The sequence below is a fragment of the Triticum aestivum genome, chromosome 2D (assembly GCF_018294505.1).
Source record: "Triticum aestivum cultivar Chinese Spring chromosome 2D, IWGSC CS RefSeq v2.1, whole genome shotgun sequence".
Taxonomy (NCBI): domain Eukaryota; kingdom Viridiplantae; phylum Streptophyta; class Magnoliopsida; order Poales; family Poaceae; genus Triticum; species Triticum aestivum.
The window spans coordinates 404,262,450-404,269,294 of NC_057799.1; positions in this window are offsets into that span (position 1 = coordinate 404,262,450).

Genomic DNA, 6,845 nt, shown 5'->3' on the forward strand with positions numbered 1-6,845 from the left:
GGGGAGCTAAGGGAGAACCATGTTTCGGTCTAGGACGTGCTTATTTTTGGCTTTTTTGAACAGATGGGACGCGCTTGTTTGAAATTTGGGGAAAGTACAAACTTTGCCCCCTCTTAAATTTCGGACCTTGTTGCGGATATAACTATTGAGTATAAACCGCCCAGGAGGGGCCGAGTTATACTCATAGTGAGTTATTCATATTGAAGCCCATGAAGACAAGGAGTATGGCGCTTTACGGAGGAGATTTAACAAGAAGGCCCAAGGCCCAAAGGCGGATTAGGGCCCGTAGATGTAAACCGTCATATGATGTATGACTTCTGTTGTAAGATAAGAAAGGATAGAAATCGAGCCAGACACGTTTATGAGCCGGCCGGGATTCTGTGAACCGCCGGGCGTCAACCTGTGTATATAAAGGGATGACCCGGCGGCGGTTTAAGACAAAAAAATCAGATCGAGAGCCAGGCTTAGCGTATTCGCTCCCTGGTCATCGAAACCGTAGCAATACCACCTCAACCTGGATTAGGCCTTTACCTTCACCGCAAGGGGCCGAACCAGTATAAACTCCTCGTGTCCTTTGTCCTGTTTAACCCCTTTAAGATAACTACGTTGCGATGGCTCCACGACTAAGTCCTCACACTAGGACATCTGCCGTGACAATTCCACGACAGTTGGCGCCCACCGTGGGGCTATCACACGATGGTTTCAAGTTCTTAGAGGGCAACTTCGAAGGGCCAAGGGATACACTGTGGGCCGGATGACCAAGAGTCGTCGCAGCAAGCTCTACATCGACGATGCAGGCTGGGGCCCCGAGGCCGGCTCAATCGAGTACGGGTACCGGGTCCCCTTCGGCGGAATCCATGTTTTCATTGGCAAGATTGGCGAACTGGGCCCTGAGCCAGACATCTGCACCGACATCATCAAGACGGCTCAGCGTGCGAGACCCGCCCGAGTTCAGCCCACCATGAAGCGTGCCTTCATGGGATTCATTAACGGTGCAGAATCTGAAACGGTATCTAACGGTGAGACAGTTGTCTATTCAGATGACGAGTCATCCACCAGTGAGACCGAGTCGTTGTACCAGTTGCAAGATGGCCGGCTTGGGGGCTGTTCCGATGGCGACAGTATTCCGGGCCCCCTTGAACCGCCGAACCGGGTTGCAATCTTGATGGCCGGTACACAGCCCGTGCTACGTTCATCAAAGGCAGCAGAATTGATTTCCGGATCAGCAACGGCGACGGCTGCCGGGGCAGGAGACCCTGTGCGCCCGTTGGCCTAGGTCTTAACGGACTTGGTGGACAAACTGACAGCATTGGTGACAACAGTGGTTAATCCAGCGGATTAGGATCAGCATGATGCGGCGATCGCGAAATTACGTGAAGATATAGCACAGGCCAAGGAGGAGCTGAACGTAGAAAATACCAGGATGACTGAAGAACGGGCCGCTTTGGATGTTCAGGTGCAGCGGATTCAAGCGGAGTCTTACCGGCTCATGCTAGACCAGAACGCTTCGAATGATGTCATGAGAAGGAGGCATCAGACTCGCCTGCCCCGGTTTATGAAGCGAGAAACCTCTTTAACACACCTGGAGCAGGAACCAGTAACCCGACAGCCGTAAACCAGGTCGAAGCGCCTGGGATGGGAATGCCGGTTCAGCCGCGTACAACAACCCGCCTTAGTATGTGCCGATACCATCGGGTCATTATTCTAACCCTTTGGATAACATGATTGCTGCGGCGTCGCGATTGGCGGCTCTTCCAGTTGAAGGCGAGTCTCCAGTGGCGGTCGAAACCCGGAGGGCTTGAGAGCTGTTACAGACGGCATTGGTGCAGCAGCAGGCTTATTCTTACAGTCGGGAAAGGATCCATTCCACCCCTCGCCCAAGCCGGAGTTACAGCAGACATATCGATGAACCGGCTATGTCGAGCAGTGCGCGGAATCATAACCCGCCGCGTGGTCATGATCCGGCAGGCGGTGGTGCGGAGGCTCAGAATGTCGTGGATCAAGGTAGAGCGCGTCAGGAGGCCGAGTTAGCAGCTCAGAACGCGGCCCGTCAGCTTACTCCGGTTCGTTCAACAACTTCGGTGGAACCAGGGGTAACCTTTAAGAATTTGGGCGCGCCATGTTTAATGCCAGCTATTCGTAATGAGCGTCTGCCCAAGGACTTCAAGGGTCCTCGCAAGGTGCCTAACTACACAGCTGACTTACCTCCTGAGGCGTGGATCGAGAGTTATGAGATGGCCATGGAATTGCTGGATGTTAGCGAAGCTGCGTGTGCTAAGTATTTCCCCTTGATGTTGGAAGGGACGGCTCGTACTTGGTTGAAGGGGCTCCCTGCTAACTCCATCGGATCATGGGCCGAGTTAAAGGCCCGGTTTATCCAGAATTTCAAAGACACATGCAAGCAGCCCATGTCAATTGTGGATTTAGCCGCTTGTGTTCAAGAGGAAGGTGAATCGACGACTCATTGGGTACACCGGGTTTCAACAATCCTGCATTCGTCGGATCGTATCAATGCCGATTCTGCGGTCTTAATGTTGGAAGGCAACTGTCGTTTCACGCCCCTGAAGCTGAAATTGGGACGGCTCAAACGTCACTGCAATGACATGGGGACACTCATGGCTGCTCTGGTTAAGTATGCTGACTCTGATAGTACTAAGGACCCCGAGTCTGATGATGACAAACCGGGAAAGGGAAAGAAGAGCAACAACACCAAAGTGCAGCAGCATAACTCGGCGGTGAATCAAGGTGGTAACGGTAAGCGCAAAGCTGATAATAGTTTGGACTTTGTGGCAAATACCAATGCACAGAACAATGGCCAGGGTCGTAAGGGTAGACCGCCCCCACAGACCGGAGGACCAGGAATGAATCTTGAGCATCTATTGAATCAGCCCTGCCCAAGGCATGGTACATGTCAAAGACCGTCTACTCATCTCTGGAAAGATTGTTACATCATGAAGGAGTTCAAGAATTCAAATCTTTTCCAAGGCAACCATGGTCCGGGTGGCGGTTCAGGATCCGGTTCACAGGATCCGGGTTACGGTGGCGGCGGTTCAAACTCTGGATTCCAAGGTCATCAAGGAAGTCAAGGCAATCATGGCAATCAGGGTGGTTACCATCAACAGTTAGGTCAGGGAAATCAGCAGCAGCAGTCTGGGTATCAGAGTAACCCGAAACAGTTGAATAGTGGGCAGTACCACGTCTTCACCACGAGTTTATGCAAGAGGGATCAGAAACTTCATAAAAGGGCGGTAAACTCTGTTGAACCGGTAGTTCCCCGTTATTTGCGCTGGTCTGAGCAGCCTATCATGTGGAGTCGGGAGGATCACCCGCCCCGGGTTGATAATCTGGGTCACCTGGCATTGGTGGTTGCGCCTCAAGTTGGGGGGTATAAGCTCACCAAGGTGCTTATGGACGGAGGAAGCAGCATCAATATCCTTTATTATGAAACCTTCCGTCGCATGGGGTTAACAGATAAAAATCTTTAACCATCGAACACTGTTTTCCATGGTGTAGTGCCTGGTAAGTCGGCATATCCAGTTGGTAAGATAGCTCTTGTCGTGGAATTGTCACGGCAGATGTCCTCGAGCTAGGACTTAGTCGTGGAGCCATCGCAACTAGGAAGCTTGAAGGGGTTAATGTGGGACAAGGGACACGAGGGTTTATACTGGTTCGGCCCCTTACGGTGAAGGTAAAAGCCTACATCCAGTTGAGATGGTATTGATTAGGGTTACGATCACCAGGGAGCTAAACTTGCTATGCCCGGCTCTCGATGAGATTGTTCTTGTCCCTAAACCGCTGCCGGGTCGTCCCTTTATATAGGGAGGAGAACGCCCAGCAGCCCTTAGAGTCCCGGCCGGCTCGTAAGAGTGTCCAGCTCGGACTCTCAACTATACTTGCCTTATGCTACAAGTTTAACCATAATAATGATTGTAACTACAGGCTTTAAGCCGTATCCGGGTCTTAGCCCATCTCTGGCCCATCGTCTTCAAGCTTGGCTCCGGGCTTCTGGCAACGACCATATGAGTAACCCGGCCCCTCCTGGCGGGTGACTCTAAGGTCTATATCCCCAACATTAGGCCCCAGATTGATTTGAGCCGGCTCATGTCAATCTTCAACTCTTCTGACAGAAAAAATCTCCGGCTTACCATTCATGTGAAGGCCATAACCCGGAGTGACGTCATCCTCTGGACTTCGGATAATCCGCCGTGATGTCATCCTCTATTAAGTCCGTTTTTTACTCCGCCAGATCCGCAACGGATCTTTGCTTTTACTGTCATTCCGAAAATCGAGGCGTCGTGGGGGGAGATAACCACGCCGTGGTCTCCTTGAATCTTGCGCCCACTTATGACCTTGCCTTATAAATAGGCCGGCTCGACGGGCTTTCAGCCACTTCCTCCCCATCTTCTTCCTCGTGCCATCGCTCCTCTGCCCGAGCTCCTCCGCCGTCGCCGCCGCGGGTCTTCTTGTCGTCACCAAGCTCAGGCCGCTGCATCACCCTGAACGGACCAGAGAAACGCAACAACCTCCGCAGCTCTCCAACTCCGGTAAGCCTTGCTTGCCCTGTAAGATAGATCTACCGTAGGGTTCGTCTGTGTTCTTCGTGTTCGTCGCCATTGCCACATACTTCGGTAGCTTTCTTTCTTACTACTCCTGTTGATCTTAGATCTGTATAGACTTGCTGCAGTAGTTGTTTAGTACTCATTTTACCTGCAAAACACACTTCTTTCTACTGCATAAGACCTCCTTCGAGCTCAAGAACTCCCCTGCGTCCGCAATTTAGGTCTAGAAAATTTTCTTTGGACCGACCATTTTGATCCAAAAAAGTTACGGCAATATGTGAAACCTGTTTTACCACACTTAGTAAAAACTGCAACCATTGAATCTTGGCGGCTTACAATTCCGGCTTAAAGAAACCACACGCCGTAGAATCCTCCGACTTAAAGAAAACCATGCTTCGTAGAGTCCTCCGACTTAAAGAAAACCATGCTTCGTAGAATCCTCCGGCTTAGCTGAGTATATATCATTAGTCCCCTTCATAAGCCGCCACCATAATGTTGAACTATAGATCTCCGGCTTATAATTAACCCAGATATTTTTCCTTTTTGTCATAGACCGCTAACTTTCACTATGCCTCCCAAGGCTCCCATCACTTGCAACTGGATGAGGTCCAACGTTACCAACGAGACCCTAGCCAATTTTGTTAAGTCCGGATATCTGCCTAAGAAGGAAATCATGTCCTACCGTGCCCCTGACCCGTCAGAAGAGAGACCACAGCCAAAGGACGGGGAGGTAGTGATTTTCGCAGATCATATGAGCCGGGGCTTCGCACCGCCCAGCTCAAAGTTTTTTAGGGACGTGCTCAACTTCTTTGACTTGCGGCCTCAAGATATAGGACCCAACTCCGTATCCAACATCTGCAATTTTCAAGTCTTCTGCGAGGTTTACCTAGGAGAAGGACCTAGTCTGCTGCTCTTCAGAGAGCTTTTTTACTTAAACCGCCAGAATGAGTGCGCCAACGGGCCAAGTCTGGAGCTAGGTGGCATTTCCATCCAGCGGCGTAGGGACTGTCTTTTCCCTTACGCAGAGCCGCCGAGCCACCCCAAGGACTGGAACATGACTTGGTTCTACTGCCAAGATACGTCCCCGGCTGATGAAAGCCCGCTGCCTGGCTTTCTCCCAACACGTCTGGAGCCAACTCACCCACTGTCGGACAAGCTGTCTCAAGCGGAGCGCCAGCCTCTGCTTCCTACTATCAACAAAATCAAGGCCCTCCTGGGCAACGGTCTGAACGGAATTGACCTGGTCCGGGTCTGGATCTCATGGCGGGTGATCCCATTGAGCCGCCGCCCCGGCTTAATGTGTGAGTACACAGGGCGAAAGGATGACCCGCAGAGACACAGCCGCAATGATCTTCCAGAAGACGTTGCAGAGGAAGAGACCAAGGCTCTTTTAAACGAGAGCCTGGCAGACTGCGGAAGGACCGGGTTAGCCCCCTTATGCAAGACCAATCCAGCCCCAGCGGTAAGCCGCTGACTTTAACTTTTTATCTTCTTCTGCCTATAACCTTCATCTGAACCGTTTTAAGAATTCATCCTTGTATTTTTCAGGCTGATGATAAGTTCTGGCGGGTCAAATATGACCACGAGGCGGCCAAGAAAGCCAGGAAGGCGAAGAAAGCCGCCAAGAAAGCCGCCCCTCGCAAAAAAGGAAGCAGGCCTACTGCTTCGGAGCTGATGCAATTAAGCGACAGCTCCGAGTCAGAGGTAACTCCTGAGCATTTAAGTCTTTACTATATTCATTGTTTGTTACTGTCCGCCTTATCGATACTTGCTCATTGACAGGATGACACCGGCGCAAGTAACCCGGTGGTTGAAGAGGTAATGTCACTTTCCTCCGACTCGGAGCCCTTGCCACAGCTGAAAGTCCGAAGGGTAACCCGGAAAGTAAGCTTTTCACATCCTGTAGCTCATCAAGACCCTCAATTTCTTTTGAAGCGACAGGTTCACGAAAGCCGGCGTCACACCCGGACCAACAAGGACACCGACCTCTCCGCCGGGTTACCCGACGCAACAAGGAAACACCGAACTAAGGTTATTTCCCACTTGTACCCTTTTCACCCGTTGGCGGGTGTTATCCATCAGCCACTCAACTCTTCTGACTCCAATTACCAGGAGACCTCCCCCTCTTCGGGTGACTCCATGCAGTCAAATCTGCCGGCTTTCAAGACCGCGCCCGGGTAACAACAATCATCTTATGTTGTTCGGATCTTTATTCATATTCTTTGTACCAACCTTTGTTGTTCTTTCAGTGCCCAGGCAAAGCTCACCAAGAGGGTGAAGAAAACC